Here is a 19035-nt window from a genome sequence, read left to right as displayed (position 1 = left end):
AAATGTCCTGTTCCCATTCTTCCTTGTAAGTACTTATGGGGTGGCTGTAGAATTCACCTACCAGGAGTGGCTCATCAGTTTATAGGCCGCAACTTCTATTGAGTTCAAGTTATTTGGCCCAGCTCATACATTCAATCCTAACTTTTGTGAGTTTCTTAGAATAACTTTAGAATAAACTATTTGGACTTTGACTTTTTAAAAGTCTAAGCATGAGCTTTGGAGTCCAACCTGGGTTCAAATCCAAACCTTGCAATGTACTAAGTATACGGCCAAGTGATTTGGAGACTCACTTTCCTCATCTACAAAGTGGTGATGAAAATAAGATACTCTTTGTCATTAACAAGCCCTAGGCTAGTGAGAGAGACAATTATATAAACAGGCAGTGACAATAGCACATTTTAAGAGCTGTAATGGTAGTATGCATAGGGCCTGTGGGAGTTTCCAGAGGAATCAGGATGCAGTGATCTTATATGTACAGGTGTAGCAGAAGCCATATTGTCAGCCAGCACGCAGGCAAGGGTACCAGTTCCCAGACAAGCTGAGCTACATATCAGTGACAGTAGGCATAGTTTGCAATCTGTCCCAGTACCTTAGCCAGATACAAGATGAGGCAGCAGCTCCCCCAGATGGTACCCCTCATGTTTCCAGGAAAACCCGACGGTGGCTTGCTTTGACAGATAGGGAAATTCTTTCTCACTAAGCAGGCTGTTGTTTTCCTTCCTCCTCTCTTTGTTATTGAGTCTGCTTTGTCTTTTCTGGATGGTAATCCTGTCAATGACAGGGATGAGATATATTTGTAAGACTTGTTTGTATAGATGTCTGTATATGTGTATATGTCTATATGTGCCTTTGTGTTTGTGTTTTTTTGTATGTGTGTATACATCATTTTGTGCTTGTGTGGGTATGTGTCTTTGTGCATTTAGATGTGTCTGTGTATGATAAGAAGTGGAGGGAGAAGAGGAACACTGAGCCAAGGAAGTAGGGGCTGAAAGAAAGCCCATAAATGAGGTTGAGGATCAAGGAGAAGGTTAGGGACAAAGGGTTTGGTCTGAGGTATAGGACACAGGACCTGGAAGTAAAAGCAGAGCCAGAAATGTAATCAGCAGCCCAAAGATGCTGTCAGTCTAGGCAGAATCTGGGCCCCACAAAGTGGTAGGCAGAATGCAGGTATCACCTAGCAGCCAGGAATGGTCAAGCTAGCAGAGAGAGAAAAGCCATGCTTCAGAAATTAAAACTTCTGACTCTTCCTGTCTAAGGAGGAATTGGCAGCTGGCTCCCAAGGCCCTGCTTCCCTTCAGACCTAACTGGTGTTTGTGTTTGTTTGACTATATATGTATTTTTTCAAGTCCTTCTGTGCATGTCTGTGTCTGCATATGCCTCACATTCAGTGTACTTGTACTTCATAGCATTAACAAGAATTGTCTGATTCACTCAAGTTCAGTGAGTTTCCTTTCATTTCCTTTCATTCATTCTTGTGTTCTTCTCCTCACTTATAAATACCTCCTTTGAAATCTTTCTTACTTTTTGATGTGCTCCTTGCCTTCTTTCTCTCTTTTTTCTTCAAACATATTTAGTGTGTGCTATGTACTGGATGCTGGATATACTTTGCATATTCATTTGAAGACTAATAAGATGAATTTACTACCTACAAAGGTCTCACATATTACTGAGGCAAAAAACATACATATTCAATCCCTATAGATATTGTAACAAGAGATGAGCCCTGCATGCTCTGGAAGTACAGAAAAGAGTTAACCCATCTGAGGATAACAGGAAACCCTACCCAGAAAAGGTATTGCCTGAGATGAATTTTTGGAGATGAATAGGAGTTTACATGGGGAGGGGGCTGAGCATGATACATCATGTGGAGTAACAAGTATGATGTCCTTGGGAATCTGTGGTCAGTGGTTCTTTTAACTCGAGCAAATGTAATAGTGGGGCAGGGAGAGAGAGGTTGGGAATAAGATTAGAAAGGCAGGCTGTAGCCAGATTTGTGTGCCATACTGAGGAAGTTGGATTTCATCCTAAAGTTGAAAAGCTAGAAGTAAACAGAGCTGGCCCTAATTCTGAGTGAAGGTATGGCAGGAGCAGGTTTTGCAGAGGAGGTGAAGTTGGAACTTGGTTTTTAAAGATGAGCAGGAGTTTACTAGATGAAGAAAGGAAGAAGAGCATTCCAGGAAAGGGGAACTTAACGAGTAAAGGCAGGAGGCAAAAAATATGGCAACTCTGGGAGACATCAAGTAGGGAAGTATCTAGAGAATAGTTACTTCATCTATAAGATAGGGACACCAGTAACATATACCTTTAATGGCTGATGTGAGGCTTGAAAAATATCCTTTGTAAACCATAGAGCTGTGTGCAAATTTCTATAGTTGTTGTGTTATCCAGTTTCTTCTAATTTTTTGTCAGTACCCAACATGCATCAGGCCTTCTCAGGTATAGATCCACATAGGCATACACCTCAGCAGTTTGGCACAGGCTTGATGAGAGGCATGCCCTCTTTTATCTAGCCATTTGGTGTCTTGAGGAGGCAGAGGTAAGATTAGAAGTCTCTGGGAAGTAACTGGTAAGATTAGAAGTTGCTGGGTCCCTTGACAAGGGGGCTCATACTCTTTATTCTTGTTTATCCTCAGACACTAGGTTTCTCCTCAGACAAACCAGTATAAATAGTATGAGCCCCCTTGTCAAGGAGACCTAGGTTCAGAATAGTCAAACCCATATGAAGCATCTTCTACATATAGGCACTGTAAGGGACTGTGCCTTAAATTATCTCCTTTTCTCCACATTGTAACTGTGAGGTAGTTTGCATTTTACAGGCTCTAGGTGACACAGTGGTAAGTGGCAGAAATGTGATTCAAGACATTATCTGTGAAATTCTTTTTCCTCTGTGACACTTCATAAGCTTTGTGATTTCTCTGGATGTTGACCAAGCTACGTGATCAGTTAAGAGTGGAAAACTTCGTGTGGTCTCAGGCAGTATGGGGATGGAGGAGCTGGAGAGAAAGTTGCTTGGCTCTGTCTTTGGGATTGAGTGGTAACACTTTCCTCTGCATAGAGCAGTGGTTCTTTCCTTCAAGGACCAACTCTCTTCTATATATCTGTCTCACCTAGATGCTTTCAATATGTCTGATTAATCTGTGTGTCCTTGGATCTCAGCACAAGACCTGTCACGTAGTAACTACTCAGTAAATATTGGTTAGGCAAATGAAAGAACAAATGGTGCTTAACAAAGGCTTCTGGAACTCCCAATGCCTGCACTATTCTTCTGCCTTCTCTAGTGTAGTACAATACTCTTAATAGGATATTTTGTCCTTAAGGACACACACACACACACACAGTGTGTATATATATTTTGTATTGCTCATTGATGCATAAGCCTAAATCCTCCCTCTTAGAGTTGATTAGATGCCAGAAGCTTCTTGGGAGAGGCATGAGTTTGTTTTATTGTCTTATATTCTTTGTCCCTAAGCCTCTTCCCATACCACTGCCCAAAGGTGAGTGTCATTTATAAGGAACACGTGATGAGCTCTAATTCTTTTTGCCAAGTCTATTGAAGTGGGTGTTCTATTTTGGAAATGGAGTCCTAGAGGTTTTCCTGCTGTTGAGTGTTTGGCTGGGTTTGTGGTCCTCTCAGGGTGTTTGAAAGCCATGTATAGGGATGGTAGCATGAGGGAAAACTGAGTGGGGAATTGAAGTTGCTGTTTGTTCATGGGGATTGTCAGGGAGAGAGATTTCCTTAGCACCTGAAGCCAGAGCAGAGGGTGGATTTATTATATCTAGTCCAGGGATCAGCAAACTGTTTTTTTCGTATAGCCTGCAAACTAAAAATGATTTTTACATTTTTTTCTTTCATAATTGAGATTTTATTGGTTGAGGATCAGTACAGACATTTCAATTTGTACACAATTCTTAACATATGTACTGAAAATCTAAAAAGCCATGTATTGTAATTCTTTTTTTTAAAGTTATTCCAGTGACTTTCCAGCTTAAAATTTGGAAGCAAATTGTCCTTAAGAGGCTATCAAGTACCGGTATCTTCACATGTTGATAAGCTGTTACATATGTCCCACCAATTCACAACTGAATAGCATGTACACTACATATTCAAATTTTTAATCTTTCAAAGCACAGTAACCAGGTGATTAGGAAAACAAGACTACCACAACCAAAGATGTTACAGAGTACACACAATTCTGACAGGGAGAGCCATGATCAAGGAGTGGTTTTCTTTAGGAAACAATTCTACTAAAAAATAACATGGGAATAGAAGTAATTTAAAATGTTCAAGACATTAAATGCAGGACTGACTCCATATTGTCATTTAATATGCATTGTATTATAGGATATAAAAACTAACCCCCATCTATGGAGTGTTAAGCTGACACCAAAGACAGTCAAAACCTCCCATAATTCAATAACCCACACTGTTTTCTGGTTGTACCAAAAAATAAACAATCAGCGAATGATTTCACCTCTTAAATAAAGCATTTACACTTAAAAGATGGGATGAGGTGGGATTCCCTCCTTCTTAAAAATGTTTCTAGAGCTACTAAAAAACTTGCATTTACAAAATAGTTGATAAAATATTCCTCTGGATTGTACAAGAAGGGAGACAGGGACCATTGATAATATATGATGTGTGGTATTATTCAGACTTGGCTTCTTTCTCTCCTGCCTCATTAGAGGCTGTACTCTCCTCAGTTTTCTTTTCCCTGTTTACTGCAGGTAAATGTTCTTTAGTTTCTTGGTTAGCCACTTCGGCCTGTTTTCCCTTCGCTCCCCTTTTCCCTTTTGTTTGCACTTGTTGTCTGAAGATTTATCCTTCGCTGCTGCCTTTTTCGGCTTCGCTTCCACTTTTGCAGGAGCAGGTTTAGCAGACAACCGCGCCGATCTCCTCTTGGGCTCTTCCTTGGCGGCCCCTTCGGCGGAGCTGACCTTCCTCTTAGGCATCCTGGCGGCGTGGAGGGCGCGTGCGGCGGCGCACCGAGAGCCTTCGCGAAGCTGGGCTGCCTGGTCGCTGCCGCTCCTCCCGCCGCCCGAGCTGCTGAGACCCCCCAGCAGGGGCGGTGGGAGAACCCTGATTTTTACATTTTAAAATAGTTTAGGGGGAAAGCTAAAGAAGAATTTCAAGATGTGAAATTTATATGAAATTGAAATTTCAGTGTCTGTAAAGTTTTATTGGCATACAGCCACTCTCATTCATTTACATATTGTCTATTGCTGCTTTTACACAAGAACAGCAGAGTTGAGTAGTTGCGACAGAGACCATATGGACCACCAAGCCTAAAATATTTACTGTCTGACTCTTTACAGAAAAAGTTTATCTGGCCTCTAGTCTAACCTATCAATTTTTAAAAAACAGCTTTTTGGAGAAAGAATTCACATACTGTGCAATTCACCCATGTATGTACAATTCACTGGGTTTTAGTATATTCACAGATATTTGCAACCATCACCTCAGTCAATTAAAAACATTTTTGTCACCTCAAAAAGAAACCACATACACATTAGCTATTGTTCTCTCTCCACATTTCCCCCAGCCCTAAGCAACCACGAATCTACTTTCTCTTTCTGTAGTTTTGCCTATTATGGACATTTCATGTAAATTCAATCATATAATATGTGGTCTGTTGTAACTAGCTTTTTTCACTTAGCATGTTTTCAAGGTGCATTCATGTTGTGTCAGTACTGCCTGTACATGTTCATGTATATATATCTGTACTTTATTTCTTTTCATGACCAAATAATATTCTATTGCATGGACATACCAGTTTTGTTTACCATTCATCAATTTATAGACATCTGGTTTGTTTCACTTTTTGGCTATAATGAATACTGCTGCTATAGGCATGTTTAAGTTTTTGTGTGGACATGTGTTTTATGTTTTGTTTGGACGTGTACTTTTATTTCTCTTGGGTACATACATATGAATAGAATTGCTGAGTCATATGGTTAACTGTGTTTACCTGTTTTAGGAACTGCCAGAGTATTTTCCATATAAAAATGGTTCAAGTGGCTAAACCATTTTTACATTCCAGCCAGCAGTGTATGAGGGATCTGTTCTCTCCACATGCTCATCAACACTTGTTATTGTCTGACTTTTTGATTACAGTCATCCTAGTTGGTATAAAGCAATATCTCATTATGATTTTGATTTACATTTCTCTGATGACTAATGGTATTGAACATCTTTTCATGTGCTTAATGGTTATCTGTATATCTTCTTTAGAGAAATATTTTCTCAGATCCTTTGCTCATTTATTTTATTTTTTATTATTTTAAAAAATTTCCATCTTCATTTTATATTCACGGGGTACATGTGCAGATTTGTTACAAGAGTATATTGCGTGATGCTGAGGTTTGGGATTCTATTGATTTTCCTATGCAGATAGTTACCATAGCATCCAATGGGAATTTTTTCAGTCCTTCTCCCTATCCCCACTCCTTTTGGAGATCCCAGTATCTATTGTTCACATCTTTGTGTTTGTGTGTACTCAAGATTTAGTTCCCACTTACAAGTGAGAACATGCAATATCTGGTTTTCTGTGTCTGCATTAATTCACTTAGGATAATGGCATCCAGCTGCATTCATGTTGCTGCAAAATATTTTCATGGTCAATATGTACCACATTTTCTTTCCCTTTTTTTTTTTTTTTTTTTTGAGTCAGGGTCTTGCTCTGTCACCCAGGCTGGAGTGCAGTGGCATGATTCCGGCTCACTGCAGCCTCAATCTCCTGGGCTCAAGCATTCCTCCCACTTCAGCTTTTGAGTAGCTGAAACTACAGGCATGCACCACTGCCTGGCTAATTTCTTTGTATTGTTTTGTAGATACAGGGTTTTGCCATGTTGCCCAGGCTGGTCTTGAACTCCTGGGCTCAAGCTCTTCTCCAGCCTTGGCCTCCCAAAGTGCTGGTATTACAGGCATGAACCACCGTGCCTGGCCTGTATCACATTAATTAATGGCATCTAGGTTGATTTCATGTCTTTGCTATTGTGAATAGTGCTGCAGTGAACATATGAGTGCACATGTCTTTTTAGTAGAATAATTTATTTTCCTTTGGGTATGTATACAGTAATGGAATTGCTGGATTGAATGGTAGTTCTATTTTTAGTACTCTTAGAAATCTCCTGAGTCACTGCTGTGGCCGGGCGCGGTGGCTCATGCCTGTAATCCCAGCACTTTGGGAGGCTGAGGCGGGTGGATCACCTGAGGTCGGGAGTTCAAGACCAGCCTGACCAACACGGAGAAACCCCATCTCTACTAAAAATACAAAAAAATTAGCCGGGCATGGTGACGCATGCCTGTAATCCCAGCTACTTGGAAGGCTGAGGCAGGAGAATCGCATGAACCCGGGAGGCGGAGGTTGCGGTGGGCCGAGATCGTGCCATTGCACTCCAGCCTGGGCAACAAGAGTGAAACTCCATCTCAAAAAGAAAAAAAATATCCAAACTGCTTTCCACAGTGGCTGGACTAATTTACATTCCCATCAACTGTGTATAAGTGTTCTCTTTTCTCTGCAGCCTTGCCAACATCTGTTTTTTTTTTTTTTTTTTTTTTTAGTTTTTAATAATAACATTGTGTCCTGGTATGGTGGCTCATACCTGTAATCCCAGCGCTTTGGGTGGCGGGCGGATTGCCTGAAGCCAGGAGTTTGAGACCAGCCAGGGCGATGTGGCAAAACTTGGTCTCTACAAAAAAAAATACAAAAATTAGCTGGGCATGGTGATGTGTGCCTATAATTCCAGCTACTCAGGAGGCTGAGACATGAGAATGGCTTGAACCCAGCAGGCGGAGGTTGTAGTGAGCCGAGATTGGGCCACTGCACTTTAGCCTGGGTGACAGAGTGAGACTCTGTCTCAAAAAAAATTTAAAATAAAATTAAAAACCTTTACTTATTTTTAAATTGGGTTGTCTTTTTGGTATTGAGTTGTTAAAGTTCTTTATATATTTTAGGTACAAATCCCTTATGAGATACGTGATTTGAAAATATTTTCTCCCATTCTGTGGGTTGCTTTTTCACTTTCTTGATTGTGTCCTTTGAAGCACAGAAGTTTTAAATTTTGATGAAGTCCAGTTTATTTATTTTTTTTGCTGTTGTTTCTGCTCATACTTTTGAGGTCATGTCTAAGAAACCATTGTCAAATCCAAGGTCGTGATAACTTACACCTGTGTTTTCTTCTAAGCGTTTTAAAGGCATCTGAAGCTTAATGTGCACTAGCTGGATTCTAAATATCATCTCATCCAAAACCTGCTGTATATACTGCCTTCCTCATCTCAGTTGAAGGCAAGTCCATTGTTTCAATTGCCTGGGCAAAAAATATTCTAAATAATTCATAATTTTTCTCAACTCCACATCTATTGGTAAATCCTGTGGGTTCTCCTTTTAAAACATATCCAAAATAGAATCATTTCTCACTATCATTCCACTGCAGGCACCAAGGCTCAATAGTCTCCTAGCAGATAACCATGTCTACATTTATTCTCAATGTAGCAGCTAGAGAGCTTTTTTGAAAAAAAAAAAAAAAGTAAACCAGATCATTTCACTCTGCTCAAAACTTGTGATAACTTCATTTTTTTGTTTGGTGTGAAAGCCACAGTCTCCACAAAAGTTAGCAAGGCCCTCTGTGATCTGGTCCCCACTTATTCTGATATCCTCTCTGACTTATATTCCCCTTGTCATTCACTGTAGCCACACTCTTTGGTGTTCCTTCATACTCTTTTATATTCCTGCTTTAGGGCCTTGGTTCTAGCTTTTGCCCCTGCCTGGACTGTTGTTTCCTTAGATATTTAGTTTATGCCCTCATATTTCCATATAAAATATACTTTGTGGCTGGGCGTGATGGCTAATGCCTGTAATCCCAGCACTTTGGGAGGCCAAGGTGGGCAGATCACTTGAGGTCAGGAGTTCGAGACCAGCCTGGCCAACATAGTAAAACCCTGTCTCTACTAAAAATACAAAATTAGCTGGGTGTGGTGGCATATGCCTGTAATCTCAGCTACTCGAGAGGCTCAGGCAGGAGAAATGCTTGAACCCAGGAGGTGAAGGTTGTGGTGAGCAGAGATTGTGCCACTGCACTCCAGCCTGGGTGACAGAGGGATACTCTGTCTCAAAAAAACAAAAAACAAAACAAAAACCCCCAAAAATATTCTTTGTCATTTGTCATACTTCATCTTATCAAAGAGACCTTTCCCAGACCACCCTATTTAATAATGAAATCTGCACCTCTACCCCATTCCTGGCACCCAGATCTTCATTATTAATCACTTTTTAAAATAATTTTTAAGAACTTATCATCATCTGGATTTTATTATTTAATCACTTATTGTTTTATTATTTATTGCCTAGAATATAAAGTTCATAAGGGAAAGGGATCTGTTTTGTTCACTGCTACATCTCCAGTACCTAGAACAGTACCTGGCTCAGTGTTGGTACTTTTTTGTATGGATTCAAAGTACTATCTGGGGGGTCACTTAAAGAGCTTCCTTTAGTATTTTTTTGTAAGGTGTGTCAGTTAGTAATGAATTTTCTCAGTGTTTGTTTATCTGGAAATGTCTTTATTTTCATGAGAGTTTTGCTGGATGTACAATTCTTGGTTGGCATCCTCTCACTTCAGTGAGCCCTTTGACCATGTTATCCCATTGTCTTCTGGCATCCATTATTTTTGGTGAGAAGTTAACTGTTAATCTTACAGGGTTCACGTGTGTGATGAGTCATTTTTCTCTTGCTGCTTTCAAAGTTTTCTCATTGCCTTTGACTTTTAGCATTTTACTTAATGTGTCTATTTGTGGATCTCTTTGCATTTATCCTATTTGGAGTTTATTAGATTTTCTTTATGGGTAGATTAATGTTTTTCAAAACTTGGGAGGTTTTTCAGCCATTATTTCTTTGAATATTTTTCCTTCTCCTTTTTCTTTCTTTTTTTTTTTTTTTTTTGAGACATAGTCTCACTCTGTCACCCAAGCTGGAGTACAGTGGCACAATCTCAGCTCACTCCAGTCTGACTCCTAGGTTCAAGCGATTCTCATGTCTCAGCCTCCCCGAGTAGCTGGGGTCACAGGTGTACACCACCACACCCGGCTAATTTTTGTATTTTTTGTAGAGATGTGGTTTCGCCATGTTGTCCATGCTGGTCTTTAACTCCTGGCCTCAAGCAGTCCACCCACTTTGGCCTCTCACAGGTGTGAGTCTTCCTGCTCCTTTTTATCTTCCCCTTCTGGTATTCATATATTGGTGTGATTAATGGTGTTGTACATTTCTCTGAGGCTCTGTTCATTTTTCTTCATTCCTTTTTCTCTATGTTTTTAGGATTGTATAATCTCTATCAGTCTCTCTTGAAGTTTGATAATTCTTTCTTCTGTCAGTTCAGATCTACTGTTTAGCCCCTCTCCTAATTTTCCACTTCAGTTATTGTACTTTTCAACTCCAGAACATCCATTTGGTTCTTTTTTTAAAACAATAATTTCTGTCTCTTTATTGACATTCTTTATTTGATGCAACATTGACATCATGCATTCCTTTACCTCTTTAAAAATCATGATTTTTTAAAATCTTTGGACATATTTATAATGGCTAATTTGTAGTCTTTTTCTGTTAAATCTGACATCTGGTCCCTCTTACTGAGAGTTTCTGTTGCCTACTTTTTTTCCGGTATATGGGTCACACTTTCATGTTTCTTTGTTTTTTGTTTTTTTGTTTGTTTGAAGCTGAACATTTTTGATAATATATTGTAGCAACTTTGGGTACTTATCTGATTACTCTGGGGCTTATTATTATTTGCTTGTTTATTTATTTAATGACTGGCTAGATTGTTTAAGTGGTTGATCCCCCTCCTCCCACAGTGTGAATCCTCTGATGTTGCTCCTCAGAGGACTTTGGTATGCCCACAGTCATATTTGGATGATAATGGTTTGGGCAGAACTTTGACTGTCTCTTTCCCTGGCCACACCCAGCTTTTTAGGTTCACTAATTGCCATCTGATTGCTCTGCTCTTTTCAGCAATGCCCTGAGGCATAAATTGCTTCTCAGACTAATCCAACTATATTAGGGTTCCTTTGAAGGGGTAGTTCCTGAGGTCAGTGTTTGAGATTTGTTCTTTTTTGATTTGTTTGTGGAGATAGAGTCCCACTCTTTCACCCAGGCTAGAGTGCAGTGGCGTGATCATGGCTCACTGCAGCCTCAACCTCCTGGACTCCAGTGATCTTCCTACCTCAGCCTCCTGAGTAATTGGGACCACAGGTGTGTGCCACTGCACCTGGCTTCTTTTTTTTTTTTTTTAAGTTCTGGGATATATGTGCAGGATGTGCAGGTGGCCTGGCTAATTTTTAAATTTTTTGTAAAGATGGGGTCTCCCTATGTTGCCCAGGCTGGTGAAATTTGTTCTTACCCCGAGAGACTCCTCCCAGCTGTCTCTTTCCCTAGTTATCTCCAGCAAATTCTCTAGTCTACAGTTTAGCCTATATCTACAATGAATCTGCTAATCTTTTCCTTTCACCACAACTTCTACTCTTTTGAGAGTACCCTACCCTTAGTCTTGAAATTCTCTGCACTCTGTCGCAGATGAGGTCATTTCCCCTGGGAAGAGATTCAGAGCTCTTTGTTTTATAGCCTGCTTCCTCGGCCAGGCAAAATCTTTGAGTCATGGTTCTGGAGCTGGGGTGGGGGACAATGACATGCTTCTGAGTGACACCACCACTTTAGGAGCTGAGGAGTTGGTAGAGGGGTGGCAGTAGCCTCAGGTCTTTTTGGTTTGCTTCTCCCAGAGTGTAATCACCATCTTATGAGCCAGGGCAATGCCAGTTGTGGCTCCAGTATTCTCAGTGGCACTGCATCCAAGGTAAAGCTCCTGTCCTATGAGTGGGGGTTAAACGGGACAAAAGAGGCCCACCTTTTAGCTACACTCACTTAGAACTTAGCTTCAGTAACAGGTAGCTGGGGGAAGGATCAGAAATGCTAATATCCTGCTCAGGACATTCCAGGCAGCTAACCTTTCAACAGGGAGCTTGAGAGAGAAGATCTGTGTTTTTAGCTGCATCAGTGTGGAGTGGAGTTTCTGTGTCATTGAGTTGGGAGAGGCAAGGCAGAGAACAGGTCTTGGTTTAAATATTGTGGACTCTCGCTGTTCTTAGATTTTCTTGAGCATATGTTTCTTCATTGGCTGTGTGCCTTTAAGACCATTTCCAGAAACTTTAAATGGTTGCTTTTGAAAAATAAGTTTCACTAGTTTTACTGGAGAGTGGGTCTGTGGAGCTTCTCATGCTGTCAAACTAGAAGTCCCTTCTAACCCATCAATTTTGTAACCGTCCTTTCTCATAGTGCATTTTCTCCAGTGCTATGCATTCAGCCTATATAAATGTGGCAGTATTTACCCCAATTAAGAGGATAATCTCTTTCCTCTGGGGAAATATTTTCTAATTAGTGATCTATTTCTGTCCTCCTTTCATAAAACAAAGGTTCCCCAGATAGTATTGGCTAGCTTGGATACTTTGGTTCTGACAGTTTATAAGACTGGAGATGTTAGAGTTTCTCTGTCTTTCCCATTCTGGCCAGGTACCTGGCAAGCTGAAACTTTTAATGCTGCCTCTAGGATTTGACCTGTGTCATGTGCCCAATGTTTTGGTGAGGCATCAATGATGATTCCATGACAAGCACTGAGCTTTCTCATTGACCTCAGAGGGATTCTCTGTATCTATGTATGTGCTAGGTGCTGGAAATAAAGGAGTAAAAGGAAAGGCAATGTTGCTGCCTTTGAAGAAGTTCCCCTAGTGGTGGAGATAGCCATAAAACAGATAAGGACACTATAATTTATTGAGTGGATACTGCGAGGCACAATGGCTTGCACCTGTAGTACCAGCTACTTGGGAAGCTGAGGTGGGAGAATTGCTTGAGCCCAGAGTTCAAGACCAGCCTTAGCAATATATCAAAACCCTGTCTCTAAAAAAAAAAAAATAAAATTTTAAGAGTGAACACTGTGATAGAGTTGCAGAAGAGGATGCCGTAAGTCAGCTTTTCCCATGTTATAGTCACTGACACATAATCTGGATCTCAACAGATGACTAGGAGTGATAAGGAGAATGTTTTAAGTGAGGGAATAGCATGTACAAAGATATTGTACAGGTAAAAAGCCTGGTACTGTCAGAGAGTTTTAAGTAATTCATTATCATTGGGAATTGGGAATTCATTATCATTGGGAATGAGAGGAAGTGGCAACTGATGCATTGAGGAAGCCCAGCCCATAGAGGAGGGAGGGTCTTGCCATAAAGTTGTAAAGTTTTGATTTTAAATGGAGTTAAAGCTTTAAAAGCTTTCAAAGAACCATAGAGGAGAACAGAAAGGACCTTAGAGGTTAATAGACTACAATGTCTTGTCTTAACTATCTCCATTCCTAACCTCTTGACACATGGACTTTATATAGCAAGCACTTAGAAAATATCCGTTTTCTACCTCCTCTATTGGTCTTCCTTACATATGAGGGATCGGCATCACTGTAATAGTGGGCCCCAGGATTGTACGTTCTCTTAGTATCTTTAATCCTTCTTAAAACATATTACACACACACACACAGACAGGAGAGCTTATTTTGTGCCAGGCACTGTTCTAAGGTATTTAGTTGAATTTACTCATTTATGCTTCCCTCAATATGAGAGTTGTTAGGTTTTGTGCTACTATCTTCATTTTACAAATGATGCAAGTTATACACTGAAACTAAGTGGTGGAACGAGGATTCAAACCCAGGCAGCCAGGTCTAGAATCAAACTCCAAAGTATCATGCTACATTGAATCCAAGCTAGTGTTAACTCTCTGGCTCCTGGCTAAATATCTTTGTTTTAGATAGGCTGACAAATTGGGGACCTTTTTCTTTCTTCTATTCAATAGGCAATTATGTCTTGACTAGCTATTGTAAGCTAAGCTCTCTGCTACATGTTATAGGACAAACTCGAGAGACACTCCTTCAGTTATTTAATAACCACACACCCTGCTCTGTGCCAGGCCCTCGGCTTGGAGATGGATTTATGGAGCTAAATTAATTATTCATTTATGTATTCCAGAAAATTTGCAAGATGCTGGTGAAGAATAAATGATAAATAAAATATAGTCTCTATTTTTGAGTTGCTTAGGGAGAGTAAGAGGGGGATAATGTATACCCTGAGAACTAAGGGAACAAATAGGATAGGGCAGTGAACTCACCTGGGAGAGATCTAGAAAACTTCACCGAAGGCAGTGACTTTTTATTTAATAGACGAAGAGTGGGAGAAAGCATTTTAAATGGAGCACCTTGTGCAAAATCTTGGGGGTACAAAAGATCATGGTTTGGTCAAGGAGCATGAAATGGCTTGATGTGTCTAGAGCAGGCAACTTTTTCTGTAAAGGATTAGACAGTAATTATTTTAGACTTTGATAGCCATAGAGTCTCTGTTACAAATACTCAACTCTGTCTTTGTAGCATGAAAGCAGCCACAGAAAATATACATCAATGCATGAGCCTGGCTATGTTTCAGTAAAACTATGAAAACTGGCTGGGCATGGTGGCTTATGCCTGCAATCCCATCACTTTGGGAAGCCAAGGCAGGAGGATTGCTTGAGTCTATGAGTTTGAGACCAGCCTGGACAATATGGTAAGACTCTGTCTCTACAAAAAATGAAGAAAAAATTAGCCCCTGTGCCTGTAGTCCAAGCTACTCAGGAGGCTGAGGCAGGAGGACTGCTTAAGCCCAGGAGGCTGCAGTGAGCCATGTTCACGCCACTGTACTTCAGCATGGGCAATAGAGGGAGACTCAGTCTCAAAACCAACAAACAGCAAACTGGATTTGGCTTATGGCCATAGTTTTCTGACCCAATATCTGGTGTGTAAGGTGTCTGGTAGGGTTGGAGAGTGGCCAGGAAGGTACTTAGGAAGTTAATGTGTCATATTGTATAAAAGGCCTTGAATGCCAGGCCAAGAAGCTAGGGCTTTATCTTGTAGGTAATGGGGAGCCATGAGATGTTAAGTAAGGGAGTTGGAATAGATATTTACTTTAAGATCATTCTAGTGTCTAATATGGTAGATAGACTGACAGAAAAGAGACTAGATTTACAAAGATAAGTGAGAAATGACTGCCCTATCCCTGCCTTGAGCAACAGCTTCTGATCTCAGTGGAAACAGATATTTCACTCATGAAACATACATGTCCTAGAACTCTGTAAATGATATTTAGAGCTATTGTACCTGAAATATGGTATGCTTCCTTGCTAGATGTTCAAGAGGTGAATAAGAGTTGGTAAACTTTTCAGATCTGGAACATGTGACTTAGGTTTGATATGGCTTGGTTCTGTGTCCCCACCAAATCTCATGTTGAATTGTAATCCCCAGTGCTGGAGGTGGGGCCTGGTAGGAGTGATTGGATTATCGGGGTGATGTTCTCATGAATCGTTTAGCACCATCCCCTCTTAGTATTGAATAGTGAGTGAGTTCTCATGAGATCTGGTCATTTAAAAGTGTGGTAGCACCTCCCCCTTTGCTCTCTCTTCCTCCTGCTCTGGCTGTGTAAGGTGTGTCTGTTTCCGCTTCACCTTCTGCCTTGATTGTAAGTTTCCCAAGGCCTCCCCAGAAGCAGAAGCTGCTATGCTTCCTGTACAGCCTGTGGAATGGTGAGCCAATTAAACCTCTTTTCTTATAAATTACCCAGTCTCAGGTATTTCTTTTTTTCTTTCTTTTTTAATTTTTTTTTGGCGGAGTCTCATGCTGTTGCCCAGGCTGGAGTGCAGTGGCACAATCTCGGCTCACTGCAACCTCTGTTTCCTGGGTTCAAGCGATTCTCCTGCCTCAGCCTCTCAGGTAGCTGGGATTACAGGCACAAGCCATGATGCCAGCTGTTTTTTATATTTTTAGTAGAGACGGGGTTTCACCATGTTGGCCAGGCTGGTCTTGAATTCCTGACCTCAAGTATCTGCCCACCTCTGGCTCCCAAAGTGCGGGGATTACAGGTGTGAGCCACTGTGCCTGGCCACAGGTATTTCTTTATAGCAATATAATAATGGACTAATGTAGGGTTCTAAATATTGTGGGCTGAGTGGGGGTTGGAGAGCAGCAGAGAAAGTGGGAATGGAGGTGGGACAATTTGGTTTGGGAAATATGGAAGGTAAGTATTAGGGAACAAGGTTGGAAAGGGGAGGGAAGAGTTATTGATTCTAAGGAAGAACCCAGGAAAGCCATCCAGATTGCCATACCCAAAGGTGTGCTGCTCTTCTTCTGGCTTTATGTCAGTGAATTTTGTTCTCTGGTGGATCAAGCTGGCTGGGCCTATTTTGTAGAAATTATAGAGAGATGTCTCCCCTCTTCTCTGCTCCCACTCTCACTACTTCACTACTGCTTAACACTTGGGATGGGTTTATGCCTTGTGCCACCTCCTGGGAGATCACTTTTCTGGGCGCATGGAACTAAATATACTTACTGACAGCTGGTGCCTTGGCTCTTTGGAGAGCTATTGAGCTGTATAGTTCCAGCCAATGCTGCATTCCCCATGGTAAGGCAGGACTCTTGGGGAGACTCCTTAGGTCTTCCTGAGAGAAGAGCTGCTTGTTCTAAGTCTGAAATAGTAAATTCCTTTGGTGGGATCCAAAAGCTGCCTGTTTAGCTTTGTTATTACCTTTCATTACTTTTAAACTTTGTCTTAAATCAGACTTTAGCTATTAGCTGGATGTGGGACAGTGTTCAAAGTAAGATGTGGTAATGCCTACTTCAAGTATATTGGACATCAAAGTTACAGCTCAATATAATATTCTTGGGTGCTAGTACCCAGCTTATGGCTGGGTAACTGGGAACTTCCGTTGTGGGTATATGGTTTGGCAGGGGAGATAGACATCTAATAAGACTGATAAAGGTATTCACAGGCACTATGGGAGCACAGAAGAGGCCACCTTTGATCAAGAATCTTTTTCTGTTACTTTCCTGTCCTTATCTCACTCTCCTTCCAATAATAATCTCGATTAATATCTGAATTGTGCTTTCAAACTCATAGTACTTTAGTGTACAACAGGAATTACAAACTATGCCCCTGAGGGGTCAGAGGGCATTGTAAGTGAGTAATGTGGGCAGTATAAATGCATGTGCATAAGTCTGTGAGTGGTGAGAGCTGTGGGAAAATGGAGAGCATATGCCTCTTCAGAAGGAGCAGCTCTGGCAGATTGTTGCCATGTAGTTATGTAATCCAAGAGCAGTTCTAAGAGATAGGGGATTGAGGCCTCCATAGCTCCTTTAGCACCAACTCCCTGACCTTTAAGATACCCCAAATTGTATAACGTATATATATTCATACACATATATAATATGAATTATACATATTTTATATATAGTCATAGGCCACATAAGGACATTCAGTCAACAGTGGGCCACATATACAATGTGGTTCCATAAGATTATAATATCATATTTTACTATATCTTTTTTATGTTTGGATATGTTTAGATACACAAATACTTACTACTGTGTTACAACTCCCTACAATATTGAGTACAGTAACATGTTGTACAAGTTTGTAGCCTAGGAGCAATAGGCTATTTCATATAACCTAGGTGTGTAGTAGGCTATACACATCTAGCATACTCTATGATGTTGACACAATGATGCATTTCTTAGAATGTATCCCCATCATATGTCATAAGTGAAATGACATATAATGAAACCAATTTTAACAGAGGCTAATTGATATAAACAAGGGTTAAGTTCCTATGGCATATTTCTGGTCACAAAAACATCACCAAACTTACAAATAAAGACCAAAACACTTACAATATGAAACACTGAAATAAATGTGAGCTATATATACATTTAAGAAAGATTAATAAAAACAAGTAAGATAATTATTTACCTACTTATTTCAGTTTAGGGTTGAGAGTGTCCAGAGCTTATGCTAGCAGCTCAGGGTACAAGGTGAGCACCAACTCTGGATAGGATGCCATTTCATTGCACGGCACACTCACACACCCACACTAACTCAGGCTAGGACCATGGAGACATGCCAGTTCACCTAAAATGTACATCTTTGGGATGTGGGAGGAAATCAGAGAACGCACAGAAAACCCATGCACACATGGGGAGAGCATGGAAACTTCACACAGACAGTAGCCCCAGCTGGGAACTGATTTTTTTTCATTGATGTTATAAAGAAATGACATTGAAAGAAATGGTGTTATTTGAGGAGCTGCTGTATATATTTATTCTTTGATATGGAGAATTGATTTTTTCCTTAAGTTTAAGTAAAAGGTTAATAAAAACATCTTCATAAAAAGTTGCATTTTGGCTGGGCGCGGTGGCTCACGCCTGTAATCCCATCACTTTGGGAGGCCAACGCGGGCAGATCACGAGGTCAGGAGATCGAGACCATTCTAGCTAACACAGTGAAACCCCGTCTCTACTAAAAAAAAAAAAAAAAAAAAAAAAAAATTAGTCGGGTGTGGTGGCAGGCCCCTGTAGTCCCAGCTACTTGGAAGGCTGAGGCAGGAGAATGGCGTGAACTCAGGAGGCGGAGCGTGCAGTGAGCTGAGATCGTGCCACTGCACTCCAGCCTGTGCGACAGAGCAAGAGTGTCTCAAAAAAAAAAAAAAAAAAAAAAAAAGTTGCATTTTAAAATTAATTTGTGGCCGGGTGTGGTGGCTCACGCCTGTAATCCCAGCACTTTGGAAGGCTGAGGCAGGCGGATCACTTGAGATCAGGAGTTCGAGACTAGCCTGGCCAACATGCTGAAACCCTGCCTCCACTAAAAACACAAAAATTAGCATGATGGTGGGCGCCTGTAATCCCAGCTACTCAGGAGGCTGAGGCAGGAGAATTGCTTGAACCCGGGGGGCAGAGGTTGCAGTGAGCTGAAGTCACGCCACTGCACTCCAGCTTGGGCGGACAGAGTGAGACTCCATCTCAAAATAATAATAATAATAAATAAAGTAAAATAAAATTAATTTGTAATGAATAATCTTCATAAAAATAGTGTGCTTGCTATGCAAATGCAACCTCATGACAAGTCCCTTAGCTCTCACTCTCCTTTTCTAATTAAATTGTTAG

At 40.8% G+C, this 19035-nt stretch overlaps 1 protein-coding gene and 1 pseudogene across 2 annotated transcripts in view; one reads left to right on the top strand and one right to left on the bottom strand.

Annotated features, from left to right (window-relative positions):
* STIM1 (stromal interaction molecule 1) overlaps positions 1 to 19035 on the top strand; it is a 231508-nt gene that overhangs the window by 129803 nt on the left and 82670 nt on the right. The gene's annotated exons all lie outside the window — the stretch shown is intronic.
* On the bottom strand, positions 4275 to 4965 carry LOC100433445 (non-histone chromosomal protein HMG-14-like; annotated as a pseudogene).

Source organism: Pongo abelii, chromosome 9 (assembly GCF_028885655.2).
Source record: "Pongo abelii isolate AG06213 chromosome 9, NHGRI_mPonAbe1-v2.0_pri, whole genome shotgun sequence".
Classification (NCBI taxonomy): Eukaryota; Metazoa; Chordata; class Mammalia; order Primates; family Hominidae; genus Pongo; species Pongo abelii.
This window is presented reverse-complemented; position numbering and strand designations above follow the sequence as displayed.